General features: G+C 44.9%; 1 non-coding gene across 1 annotated transcript; it reads right to left on the reverse strand.

The window, feature by feature from the left end:
- Window positions 1–31: 31 nt before the first annotated feature.
- On the reverse strand, window positions 32–104 carry TRNAR-UCU. The gene has a single exon. It is a non-coding gene; the product is annotated as a tRNA-Arg (tRNA).
- Between the last annotated feature and the right edge of the window lie 14,779 nt (window positions 105–14,883).

Genomic DNA, 14,883 nt, shown 5'->3' on the forward strand with positions numbered 1-14,883 from the left:
AAAAAGAAAATTAAATTAAATCAAAGAAACGCACGCCCAGTGGGACTCGAACCCACAATCGCCTGATTAGAAGTCAGGCGCCTTATCCATTAGGCCATGGGCGCCTCTTGCTGTCTCATAGAGCCACAAACATTTATTAAAACGAATGGACCAATTCCTTCATTCAATGCATATTGATTGAGAATCTGTGCAGGAGATCGGCGGCGAGTGGAGTGCCACAATCCCATTCATCATTTTTGATCTACATAAACTTATTATCATTGTTTTAAATGAAATTGAACAAGAATGATGCTTTGTGCCATCACCTAGTTGGTAAATATATAACGTGCCCTTGGAGTTTTAAGAGATGGTACCTTATTTCGATATACGTTGAGATACTTTTATTTTGGTTAGATTAGACTAATCAGACGTGTAGAGGAACAAAACTCAATATTCCATGTCTATCCAAGGGCTTTTTTCCTGAAAAAATTGTGAGAAATGTTGTCCTTGCGATTTTGGGAATGGAGCGTTTAAAATCATTCCCCTTCCAATAAGCGCATTTTCCAAAATTTGAACTTATATTTTTCATGATCGTTATTGGTATTGCTACTCTTATCACTCAATTAATAATTTGTTGGAATGATTATACAAGGCCTTTTTGAATTTTATGTCATATAACCAATTGGGCTGCATTTATTTTTTTGTAAGCAAATCCGGCTTATTTAATGTCTTACTTTGAGAAGATCTAATTGGGATTGCGTAACCCAATTCGATAAGAGGAAAAATAGCCCGCCCAGTTAAGAAAGAAAAGCCAATAAAATACATTAGCAAAAGAGAAGCAAAAATGGGAAAACAAAACTAAAAGTGGAGTTGCTGCTGGTATGAGTGTGAGAGAATCCTGTGCACATAACTTATTAATCGTAAAGTATGTGCATATATTCAAGTACGGGTATATATCTAAGGATATTAAATTTTCAACTTAATGAAAATATATACGCATATTAACTCATCTAATTTAGTAAATATATATAATAATAATAATAAAAGATAACTATATAAAAGAATTTCTCATAAAAGATTGTGAAGTTATATAAAATTGATAATTATGAGTAATTCAGATAAATTAATATCTATTTCTTTATAAGTAATTTATGACCCCTAAAAATGTAATAAAATAATATATTTTAATTTTTAAAAAATTCATCTTAAGTGTTTGTATTATATATATTGGGATCATGATAGAAATATTGATACAAGTACAAATAAAAATGTAAAGAATAAGCACGTATTTCCCTTAAAGATCATACAACTAATTTATAATTTTTTAATATATATATATATATCACCATTTAACCATTTGAAAAAAAAAATCCGTTTATTTATTGAGAAGAAAGAAGATAAGGGTGTTCTGAAGTATTTTATCGTAAAAATCCTCATTCAATAACAAATGACTGAAGTAGAGTTTTCCGTTGTAATTGTTTTTTAGCTTAATAAGGAAAAATATATTTCAATCAGTTTTGGTCTTATAAATTTCAAAAATGCCGAATTAGTCCTATATATTTGCTCCGTAATATACTTTTAGTACGTTCCGTAACCGGCTGTAACGAAAGTGTTGACGTGAACTTAACGCCGTCAATTTTGACCACATGACAATTTCTTATTAGTAAAATTAAACGAAAAAATAAAAAATAAAAAAATAATTTTAAAAAGAATTCACGTAGATAATAAAAGAATTCACTAGAAGAGCACTTAAATTGACTCTTGAAATTACAAATAGCTGTAGATAATAAAAGCTCCACTTAAAACCCGCATTTGCACTTCACTCTCTACTTCATTAAGTACATACCAACCACCACCAATGGACCTTATGGGTTGGACTGCTTAGGCGATTCTGGACTCGGGCCTTTTCCTCTCGGACTTCTTCTTCTGGGGCTTATGGAGCTTGGGCTTCTCCCTATCAGAATTTTCCACGAACGCATCAGAGATCGTCTTCGCATTAGTCTCCCCCTATTAAAAGCTCGACCTCGAGCTTGGAAGCTCCGAATATAGAGGCTCTTAAGAATCAAAATACCGGAAGATATCTGCGAAACTAAAGGTTCGGGAAATTCTTATGAACTCTGGAAGGTCGATGACATAGGCATTATCGTTGATTTTCTTCAGCACTTTCTTTGGACAAGACTTCTTTGGCTTTAGCTTGTTGTAGCTTATCACTGGAATCTCTCCTTTCCCAAAAAAACCATCACCATATCTCTGGAAAAGAGCTTCTCTTTGTAGTGCTTGTCTGCAGCTTTTTTGTACTTGGCATTGGTGGCTTATAACTTCTCTTTAACTTCCTGTCGTGTTTCCATAATATGTTCGCTAGTGCCTCTACTGCAGCACTCCCATTGGCAGCCTTGGGAAGCTTGATCAAGTCCATTGCATGTCACGAAACCATTTGATAGACTATGGAGAAAGGAGATCATCCCGTTGCACTATGTACAGAACTGTTGTAAGCGAACTCAGCTTGAGAAATAACAAAGTCCCACTGTTTTAGTTTGTCTCCATAGATGCTCCAAATCATATTTCCAAGAGTTATATTCATCGATTCGGTCTGACCATCCGTTTGGGAGTGTGTCATGTTGTTGAACTTGAGGGATGCATTGAACATACACCATAAGGTGATCTAGAAATGGCTAAGAAAACGAGAGTCCCAATCTGATGTAATGGACTTCGAAACTCTGTGCAGATGGACCACCTCCTTGAAGAATAGCGGGCAACACAAGATGCATCAGTGGTCTTTGGACATGGAATGAAAAGCGCCATCTTGAAGAATCTGTCCACAACGGCGAAAACAGAATCCATATCTCGCTCAGTACGAGGCAGTCCCAACACGAAATGCATGGATAAATCCTCCCATACATCCTTAGGAACGGACAATGGTAAGTAAAGCCTGTTGTTTTGCAAGTGTCCCTCAGAAGCCTAGCATGCGTGGCATCTTTGGACGAATCTCTCCACAACACGTCTCAACTTAGGCCAATAAAACCTCTTCGACAGAGCAACAAGAATCTTGTCTCACCAATATGTGCTCCAAGACCTCCACCATGTAAGTCTCGATTCAGCTTCTCAAGGAGGTAAGATCGAGGAAGTAGAGTTGGTTTCCTCTTGGGCCGGTAATATTTGACACGACACTGTCAGCACCTAATTTTAGTCCATCGACTCCGAGGGGGGGGCAAAATTGTCATTTCCCAATTTATCACATTTTCTTAAAAAAAAAATCAAAATTACTGTTCCGCGATCTGGCCGGCCGCCCAGAACAGAAAATCGCGGATTTCCGCGATTTCCTCCCCAAATCGGTTGAAATCTCAACCAAAAATTGTAATTAAAGTGGGGGAAACCGAATTCGGCACAGACACAAGAGAACCCAGTAAAATAAATCGCGAAATTCCTCTCGGATTGGGAGAATTTTGCAAATCGGAGCTCGATTGGAACCGCGCCGGAAAACCGTGAAATCTCCGCAATCCCGACCGTTCCGGCCACCGGTGAAGCCCAGATCGGAACCGGCGTCCCCCAGGCGGCGCTCAGAACACTCACTCGCTCCTCTTCGCGCCGTCGTTGCGGCGCCCAACGGCCGGAACCGCCGCTCTCAGCCGCACGGCACCGCCCGCGTTACCGTCCGACGAATCCGCCACTAACGGGCTTCGGCCCATTGCGTTTCCATTGCAGGTCCAATCCAGCCAGCCCAACCCGTCAGCCGCGGCCCAACGCCTTTCGCGGCCCAAGTCCCAATCCGGCCCGAAATCCAGTCCAGCCCAACGCCCCTCTGGGCGGTTTCCTCCTTCGGACGGGCTGACCGATCCGATCCGACCCGACCCGTCTGTCCGACAGTTTTCTTATATTACAGAAACGTTCCCAAACTTTCGGACTAGGTAAAATCTCAACTTAGCGGCATGTTTAGGGCTTCATATTAAATATCGTGATTGCTTGGATGATGATGACATGAAATAATTGCTTGTTGCTTGCATAGATTATCGAAATTATGTCTAATTCGATTATTTTATCTTTTTGATTTGTTTCATTTTAGTCCTGCCGCAACTCTTCTAATTTTTCAAATTATCACAAATTCCGAAATCCATTTTAAATCAGTCCCAGGACATTTTTAACATTTTTATCACGTCCCTAATTTTTTCTAGAATTTTATACTGCTCCAGCAAACTTTTTTACTTATTTCAATTTAGTCCCTGGAGAATTTATTAATTTTTAAAATCAGCCCTAAATTTCAAAATTCATTTCAAACATACCCTGGGCTGTTTCATTATTTCTAGCACATCCTCCAAATGTTTCAGGATTTTAAACCACCTCAGGAAACTTTTCCATTGGTTTCAATTCAGTCCCTGTGACATATATCCCTTTTAAAAATCAGTCCAGAGTTTCAAAATTCTTTTCAAACGCGTCCCGGGCTAATTCATTCTTTCCAGAACGTTCCCTGATTTTTTTTAGAATTTAAAATCTCTCCAGCAAACTTTTCAATTTGTTTCAATTTAATCCCTGCAACATTTATTCATTTTAAAACCAGCCCTGAATTTCAAAAATTAATTTCAAATAAACCCTAGCCCATTTTATACTTTCCCGAACATTCTCCAAATTTTATAGAATTTAGAAAAATCATTCTCCAAATTTTTTGATTTGTTTCAATTTAGTCCTTGAAACCTTTTTCCGTTATTTTATTAGTCCTTATTATTCTACATTATGTTGGTCGATCTTTATGCAAATTTTTCGAGATGACTGGAAATTAGAGTTTATCGGGCGATCTATTATTGATCGTTTTGACGGCTCGAAACCCAAAAAATAAAATAAAGCATTCAACAGATTTTAATTAAACTTAATGATTTCACCAATCGAGTAAACGGGACATTCATTTGACTAATTAATTCACTCGACCTTAATAATTTTGCACGAATTGGTAATTAATCGGAAATACGCGTCGATAAATTGCAAATACGTGTTGACGCCTTCTTTTCAAAATTCCCAAATTTCATACTAAAATCTGAGACTCGTGATCCGATGTGGCATGGACGTCTGGGAAGAACTTGCATGTTTTGACTCGAGGCCTCCTAATTTTAGGTAACTCAAGTCGGGGTGTGAAAGTTCTTTTTAGATCACTTCCGGATAGATTGAATGTTTCGTTGACTTTTTTTGGGGTTCTCGCATAACCCTAGAAGAATCAGGGAATCAGTCAGCGCCGGTCACAGGCCGAGGTGGCCCGCATTGCGTAGTCTCTCTCTTTTCAAAAATAAATTTTCTATACAAAGGCAAAAAGGCGTATTTACAATTTATTGTTATCTCTGCATGATCTTGGGTAGTTAGATCGGGAATAACGGTTTAAGATACCAACATTCGACTTAATCGCATACTCGGCCTAATAGAAAACAGAATGGGGATAGCGGGCTAGGCACTAGGTTGTAGGATTCTCGTGTCAAAATCCACATTCTATAATAACCTATCATAATCGAAGTGTCACGATACATAACAATTTAAAATCAACCCACACATTCGAGACTTGATCACGGACACACACAGTCTGTCAGGTTCGGTAAATGACGCTGAATGCTACATGCCATTCCCCTCTTGCCTTTTGCTTGCTTTAGGGTAGGATTTTTCATGCCAAAATATCCCGATTAATAATTGGTTAATTCATGTAAATTCGACAATAACAAAATCCATTGCGTGTTTATTTATACTTACTTGTTATGATTTCTGCACTTGTTTTGATATGCGGGGTCGAGCTCGATCCTTAGGATACGACTTACACGGGTCCAACGCCCCTATCCATCGATCACAGCGTTCAACACCCTTACACTGAGTGCGCATATTAACTTAAATTTCGGCCTTTTCCAAAATATACGGTGAGCGTGGGTGAAATCATGGCCAAATGCGAACCGACCGGGATTTAGTCATTGTAGCTTGTCTTTTATTTATTTGAGAGAACAATGTAAGGTTTTATATTATACATACATTTATGTAAAATCCCAGTCGGAGAGTAGACGGTCATAGTGCTTCTTCGAATTTACGGTGTCAAAACGCATAAGATGAGCAGAACTTAATTAAGCGATAATTAAATTAAAATGGTAAGCCTAGACAAGCTCTAGTACCGAAAGGGCGTGTGGGATATAGGTCCACACGTAATAGAACCCCCGAATTCGGAATTTTCGGTTTCGTACAGACCATTGCCTTAGCATTTTAGGTGTACCCCGTACCCCTAGACCCGGGTAACTTGCCGGCCCTCGACTTTCGGGTCGTAAAATGGCAAGTGGCGACTCCTTCTCACGTGCGTCCGTCGCGCGTCCCCGGGAAGGTGGACACTCCCAAGCCGCATTGCATTTAGGCGCGCGCATGCGTGCCCTGACGAGACGAAATTCGGGTGCGCACAGCTTGGCGACTCCACTGGGGACACTTAGAGGGTTCGGGCTCGTTCTTCTTGCTTTGTTTGCTTGTTTATTTATCGCTTTCCGTAATTTTTCGCCTATCTACTTTACGCACTTTTATTTCCCACACACGCATTGCATATCATACTAGCTTCTAGGTACCTATGGGTCGCGTCCCACGACCGGTAATAGGAGCATAGGTTAGATAGGGGTTCGAAGTAGGGGTACGGCGCGCAGTTCGACTGCCGCTTAGGCCTTGAAAAGAATCCCGCTCGGTTTCAAGGAATTGACACCCTTGAGTCGGGGGCCCCCATCCTTACGTAGCACGGTTCCTGTAGCACTAAAACCATGCATTCTGCAGGAGCTCCATGCCATCTTCCAACTCGACTCCACAACAGTCCTTGAGTCGGCCTGCGCGCCAATCTGAATTTTTCTGTTCTTGAGAGATATGTGCGATGTATACTATTCATTAAGCCGTGGGCATTTTTATTTTTTTACATGCATGCATCATCCAATTTCAAAATTAGGGTGTCATTTGTATTGACTAGTCTTAAGTCGATTTTCCTTTCATCTTGGTAAGGGATGTCACGCCCGGTCTCTTGCCCGCGCCTCGACAGAATCACACCGCCGCTCGAGAAGATTACCCGTATATGGAGAGCATTACGCCCAGTCGACTGTCGTTACATCTCTGCGTTCGTAGGGGATATTCCTTTGCTGGCTACCCGGCACGTTGATTGGAATTTCCTCAAAGCTGCCATCGCATTCTGGAACCCAAGTCATGCTGTCTTCGACATACAGGGTACTAAGCTCACGCCAACCATCGAGGAATACTGAACATTCATCGATCGAACCGCAGTTGTCCACGGCATTGTAGAACCCAACTTCCACACCGCCCGACCAACCCTAGTCTCACGCCTACTCGGGGTTCCCACAACTCGTGTGAATGCTGAACTCACATACTCCGGCAGCACGGAGATTGCAATCGAGAAACTCCTATTTTTTTATTGAGTCACGAGCGCATAGGGTCCAGGGGGATTTTCTTCGAAAGGATTTATGTCATGCTGTTCTATTGCTAATCTTTGGGACCCTCTTATTCCCTCGCTCGCATAGTCTCATCGATGCTGCCTTGGCCAGCGTTGTCCTCCAAGTGGTCGGAGGGCGTGGTTATGAGGTAGCCCTCGTGGCTGAGACCATCCGGTCCCTCGACCGCCTCTTGAGAACATGCGACCGAAGGATAAGAGGATCCCCTATGCTTTTACAAATTTGGCTTCAAAGTCACGCAAACCCTCTGCGTCTGTTGCGCTCGATTATGTATTTTAATGGTCCGGAGTCAATTATTTCTCGATTGCTACCCCTCCTGCGTGTGGAAGAACGCAAGGTCTCTGAGTGGATCAAAATTTTTCGTGAAATAGCACCTAGGGGCTTCAAGTGGCGTGCCACGTGGATGCCACCCGGACCCATGCCCCTTAGGTGTCCTGATTTTTATGGAGTCCCACTCATGAGTCATGCGGGGTCCACCACTTATTTTCCGACGCGAGTAGTGAGGCAGCTTGGTGGTTTACAGACGGTCCCCGATGATATGGCGCAATCTAGATTTGGACATACTTGGCGGGAGGATCAGACACCTCGGGCACGTTGGAAAATCGACTTAGGACTTCAATTTCAAAACTTGCATTGTACTTTGAACTTATCGAGTCAATGTGAATGACAACATTAGCTTTTGGAAAACTCACGCATCGCATGCATCCTACTCATTTACTGTTTTGCATAACAACTAACATCTCACCATACAAGTGAGTGAAGACCTCCTTCACAAGTAGACTAACCGCAACCTTCACTCTCCCTCCACGGCAAGGCGAGCCGTGGCTCGAGGATCGATGCACCTTCATTGGCAAAGCTAGCTTCTCTCTAACTCCACGCAACCAAGCGTCATCGCGTGATCGCACACATCTCTTCGCACAACTGAGCATATCCATCAGCACAACCGAGTGCATCTTTCCACGTCATGCGAGCATGTCTCCACTTTACCCACACACCCCCGGCACGCTCGCATGACGCCTACCAGGCTAGTTCGCTTCCCTACACTCTTGCATTAAAATCCTGAACAGTTTATGCTCTTTCATTGTTTTCTTTTCCCATTGCAGGAAATTCTCAACAAGAAGACAGCCTGAATACTGAGCGACTACAATTGAGACAACAAATGTCTCTCATTCAGCTCCTTGGGATTTCAACACTAAGTCTCCATCCTTGCTCCACAAAGCAAGACCACAAGAAAAATCAGAGTCACCGCTTGGCAGTGCCATGCACTGTTCCTCAGCATTGACCTTTGCTTTTGCATCTCTTGCACTTTCTTATCGAGCACGCATTTACTGCATTGGGCTCCGGCCCCACATCGGGCTCTGGCCCTGCATCGGGCTCCATCCCCGCATATACTACATCGGGCTTCGGCCCCGCATCGGGCTCTGGCCCCGCATTTACTACATCGGGATTCGGGCCCGCTTTTGGGTTTCGGCCATGCATCGAGCTTCGGCCTCTCATCGGGTTTCGGCCCCACTTTTGAGCTTCGACCCCACATCTGGCTCCGGCCCCCGCATTTATTGCATCAGGCTTCGGGCCCGCTTTTGGGTTTTGGACCCGCATCGGGCTTCGGCCCCACTTTTAGGTTTCGGCCCCACTTTTGAGCTTCGGCCCTGTATCGGGCATCGGTCCTGCATTTACTGCTTTCGGGCCCTGGCTCAACATTTACTGCTTTTGGGCACCAGCCCAGCATTTATTACATTCAGGTTTTGACACCTCACATTTACTGCTTTCAGGCTCATCTGAAATCCAAAATCGATTTGGATTCAAATTCATCCAAGCGATATTCCGAGTAGCAAGTATAATCCTTTCGCTGCAAAGACTGGAAGTGACAGCTCCACAAGCAGAGCATGACCCAACTCTTGATCGCAGGAGATACCAGCACGATCATGCCTCCAATCAAAGAATGGATCTCATCCACATCTGTTGTGGTCGCCGATTGAATACGGGGGGCAATATGCGCAGTCTTCTTTAAACTCTCTTTTGCTTTAATGCATTCCCTCAAATGGGCTCTCGATATGAATAAATCCTTCAATGGAGCATTATGACAGTTTTTGTGACGCCTTATTAGTTCTGTTAGACCTATTCGACTCGCCTGTCCTCATGGGACCTGACTCCTCGAGCCTTCCCTAGGACGGCTGCGCATGCTTACTTGCAACTATGGAAAATATGCTTATGTGACCTTTAGTCACGGTCTAACCACTCCAGAGTAGTGATGACTAGATTCCCAGAAACAAATGCCACCTACACGTGGCGCCCCATGGGTCACGCGCGGGACAAAAAAGGGATTTTCCTATGGGACCCACCTCATATTTCTTACCACATATTCCCCGCATAATCACCTAATACATTGCCTTTTTTGTCATCCGTCACAGGGGCACATTGACCACAGGCGAAGAGCGATGCACGAGTTCACGCTTCCTTGAGAACTTGTCTCGGACCCTTTCCTTATACTTTGACGAGGGAGGTGTCCGACGATGAGGTATCCCCTGTGAAGTCGAAAACAAGGACAATCGAGCGAATCGCTCAGCATTGATGCAACCATCTTCCTCGAATATCCAGTGGCTTCAACAGCGTGCACCCTCCAAGAAGCACGCACTGTAAAGAACAACAAGAGGTGATCGGAGACATCACACCAGGCGCCTACCACGGGCCACTTCACAAATGAGGACAGGGGCATTCCCGTTCAACATTCGCGCCAGGCAACCTCGGTTCCCTATTCCACATGGGGCAATTTGATATTTTCTTTTCCTAGACAACAGGGGAAATTCACATGTAATGCTTGCAAGGGCAAATGACACGGAGTTCGACTTCTGAGTGCGCAAGATTCAAACTTCCAAGAAAGCTGGTCCTCACAAAATAGGGCTAGTAACACACAACAAGTCTCCACGAGGCGAAACACACCAAAGCGGCCTCGGCAATGCAAAAACTTGGAGTTTCAAACAAAGCATGGGGCACAAAACAAACCCCAACTGCAAGAAAAAAAAACAGAGCAAAAAGAAGCGGGAAAAACCCGCCAATGAAGAGAGAGAGAAAAGATGCGAGAAAACTCGCCAACGAACAAAACAAGGCACCGCTGAGATTTAAAACTCCGGCTTCGCCAATCTTGAAAAAACCAACAAACCCCGACAAAAAGGGAGCAGCAGATGCAACTCCTCGATGGAGACAGAACGCAACGCATTCGGAGGTCGAATCCTTCGAACCCTTCGCCCTTGCAAACTCGAGAGACAAAAGAATCGAGCCCGCTAGGTCGAAAACCTCTCGGGGCGACCTAGGCAAAAGCTAGGGCAAGAGAGAGGCACGACTAAAAATCTCGAGGCGGGCAATCGCGGCAAAAGGAGAGCTAAATCCCCTTTAGGTTGAGAGGTACGGCCCCGAGGTGGGTAACCGTAGCAAAAGGAGAGTAAAACGAGAGATAAACAAAACAGTCGCCCTAGGCTCTCGCACACTGCGCAGACTAGGGATCCCCAAGGAAAATGGCCAGGTTATCTACTCCAACATGATCCTCGTTCAGCCCTCCAACACAGCTCAACCGTCCAGCGCAGATTCATCCTCAAGCACAGTGGGCAAACTGAGCATGCTATCCAAGCAGTTTGATACAGCCTACACAACAGAAGAACATAGGAAAAGGGTACATCTTGCTACAGGCGTGAACTCGTGTATCCTTTTAGCCTGGGGTAACGCGTTCCCCCAAGCTTTCTCTTTTCTGTTTGTCTTTGCATAACTATAGAATGGCTCACAGCCACCCTTCAACAGGCTACCACAAAGCCGAAATCCCAGACATTCCTTTCTGAGGTCTAGTCATAGCATTGTGGAAATGGTCAGATCGAGTCTGATCAAATCTAGGCAAAAAAAAAAAAATCCCCACGCGGGTCACAAGCGCAGCCGCCCTACGGTACCTTGACGAGAAGGGTCCTAAGCCGACGGGCGCGTCGAATAATCGATAGAGCCGCTAGGGCATCATTAAGAATGTCTCGATATGCTCGTACATGACCAACAAGAGCCTTGGAGGCCTCACATTGAGACCTTCGAAAATGGGATCTCATTCGCATCGCTAAAGCAAAAACTCTCCACGGGTCGCCTCGGCGACCTGAAACTGAAGAACATGCGTCGCGAACACATCCTTTTACCTGTACTTATGCATTGTTAGTAACCCCATGACTTACTGATAATGCCAGGATCACAAGTACAGCAAATGCAAGAACTACGGCAGACTCTGATCCCCGGTCCAAGAGGGTACGTAGGCGCTCTCAGAGCTCGAGTCCCGCATCGCTAGACGCCGGTCCCTAGCAAATGAACAATCGCCCAACCAGCAACGAGCAACCGCCTCGCAAGCAAAAATCCCATTGTCGAGACCAGGGCATTCCCAGCAAGCAATTGCTTCAGCGGCGAGACCAGCTGCCAGCAAGAGTAACAAATAATCGATCCAACAACAGGGTCGGCTTCTGGCAGATCAGACGCACAACCGCCCGAGGGGCAAAGCGGGCCTCCAGCAAAGCACAACCACCCTGGCGGCAATGCAAGCCACGCCTACCACTACACCATCCCAACAAAGCCACGACCCAATGCCAAGGGCCCTTCTTCGGCTCCCCGCGCCATTCCCTGACACTAGTCGCTGCTTCTACAATCCCTGTATTTTCGCATCGCGTCCACCTTTACTGCTTTTCGGACTTCGCGTCCAGGACTTCGTGTCCATCTTTACCACTTTTCGGACTTCGCGTCCAGGACTTCGTGTCCATTTTTACCGCTTTTCGGACTTCGTGTCCATTTTTACCGCTTTTCGGACTTCGCGTCCAGGACTTCGTGTCCATCTTTACTGCTTTTCGGACTTCGCGTCCAGGATTTCGTGTCCATTTTTACGATTTTTCGGACTTCGCGTCCAGGACTTCGTGTCCATCTTTACCACTTTTCGAACTTCGCGTCCAGGACTTCGTGTCCATCTTTACCGCTTTTCGAACTTCGCGTCCAGGACTTCGTGTCCATCTTTACTGCTTTTCGGACTTCGCGTCCAGGACTTCGTGTCCATCTTTATCGCTTTTATCGCTTTTCGGACTTCGCGTCCAAGACTTCGTGTCCATCTTTATCGCTTTTCGGACTTCGCGTCCAGGACTTCGTGTCCATCTTTATCGCTTTTCGGACTTCGCGTCCAAGACTTCGTGTCCATCTTTACTGCTTTTCGGACTTCGCGTCCAAGACTTCGTGTCCATCTTTACTGCTTTTCGGACTTCGTGTCCATCTTTACTGCTTTTCGGACTTCGCGTCCAGGACTTCGTGTCCATCTTTACTGCTTTTCGGACTTCGCGTCCAGGACTTCGTGTCCATCTTTTACTGCTTTTCGGACTTCGCGTTCAGGACTTCGTGTCCATCTTTACTGCTTTTCGGACTTCGCGTCCAGGACTTCGTGTCCATCTTTGCCGCTTTTCGGACTTCGCGTCCAGGACTTCGTGTCCATCTTTGCCGCTTTTCGGACTTCGCGTCCAAGACCCCATATCCATCTTTACTGCATTTTGGACTTCGCGTCCGCATCTATTGCATTTTGGACTTCGCGTCCGCATCTATTGCATTTTGGACTTCGTGTCCACATTCATTGCATTCCGGACTTCGTGTCCTCATTTATTGCTTTCCGGACTTCGTGTTCGCATTCACTGCATTTTGGGCTTCGCGCCCGCATCTATTGCAATTTGGACTTCGTGTCCACATTCATTGCATTCCGGACTTCGTGTCCGTGTCTACTGCATTCCGGACTGCATTCCGGACTTCGTGTCATCATTTACTGCTTTCCGGACTTTGTGTCCGCATTCACTGTATTTTGGACTTCGCGTTCGCATCTATTGCATTTTGGACTTCGTGTCCACATTCATTGCATTCCGGACTTCGTGTCCGCATTCACTGCATTTTGGACTTCGCGTCCGCATCTATTGCATTTTGGACTTCGTGTCCACATCCATTGCATTCCGGACTTCGTGTCCGAGTCTACTGCATTTCGGATTTCATGTCCTCATTTACTGCATTCCGGATTTTGTGTCCTCATTTACTGCTTTCCGGATTTCGTGTCCGCATTCACTGCATTTTGGACTTCGTATCCTCACTTAATGTCTTTCAAGTATGCGTCCACATTTACTAATTTATAGTTTTCACTATTTTTGCAACAGGCCCACATATTAGCAAAAATGAGGAGAATTGCCAAACGGTCGCCAGGACCAAACGAGGTGCTTCTTATAGTCTTTGGCTGCATCCTCTATCCGAGCATGCAACCAAAGAGGGGCAAGCTGTCAGCACCTAATTTCGGTCCATCGGCTCCGAGGGGGGGCAAAATTGTCATTTCCCAATTTATCACATTTTCTTAAAAAAAAAATTCAAAATTACTGTTCCGCGATCTGGCCGGCTGCCCAGAACAGAAAATCGCGGATTTCCGCGATTTCCTCCCCAAATCGGTTGAAATCTCAACCAAAAATTGCAATTAAAGTGGGGGAAACCCAATTCGGCACGGACACAAGAGAACCCAGTAAAATAAATCGCGAAATTCCTCTCGGATTGGGAGAATTTTGCAAATCGGAGCTCGATTGGAACCACGCCGGAAAACCGTGAAATCTCCGCAATCCCAACCGTTCCGGCCACCGGTGAAGCCAAGATCGGAACCGGCGTCCCCCAGGCGGCGCTCAGAACACTCACCCGCTCCTCTTCGTGCCGTCGTTGCGGCTCCCAACGGCCGGAACCGCCGCTCTCAGCTGCTCGGCGCCGCCTGCGTTACCGTCCGACGAATCCGCCACTAACGGGCTTCGGCCTATTGCGTTTCCATTGCAGGTCCAATCCAGCTAGCCCAGCCCGTCAGCCGCGGCCCAACGCCTTTCGCGACCCAAGTCCCAGTCCGGCCCGAAATCCAGTCCAGCCCAACGCCCCTCTGGGCGGTTTCCTCCTTCGGTCGGGCTGATCGATCCGATCCGACCCAACCCATCCGTCTGGCAGTTTTCTTATATTACAGAAACGTCCCCAAACTTTCGGACTAGGTAAAATCTCAACTTAGCGGCATGTTTAGGGCTTCATATTAAATATCGTGATTGCTTGGATGATGATGACATGAAATAATTGCTTGTTGCTTGCATAGATTATCGAAATTATGTCTAATTCGATTATTTTATCTTTTTGATTTGTTTCATTTTAGTCCTGCCACAACTCTTCTAATTTTTCAAATTATCACAAATTCCGAAATCCATTTTAAATCAGTCCCAGGACATTTTTAACATTTTTATCACGTCCCTAATTTTTTCTAGAATTTTATACTGCTCCAGTAAACTGTTTTACTTATTTCAATTTAGTCCCTGGAGAATTTATTAATTTTTAAAATCAGCCCTAAATTTCAAAATTCATTTCAAACATACCCTGGGCTATTTCATTATTTCTAGCACATCCTCCAAATTTTTCAGGA

This window comes from Punica granatum, chromosome 8 (assembly GCF_007655135.1).
Source record: "Punica granatum isolate Tunisia-2019 chromosome 8, ASM765513v2, whole genome shotgun sequence".
Taxonomy (NCBI): Eukaryota; Viridiplantae; Streptophyta; class Magnoliopsida; order Myrtales; family Lythraceae; genus Punica; species Punica granatum.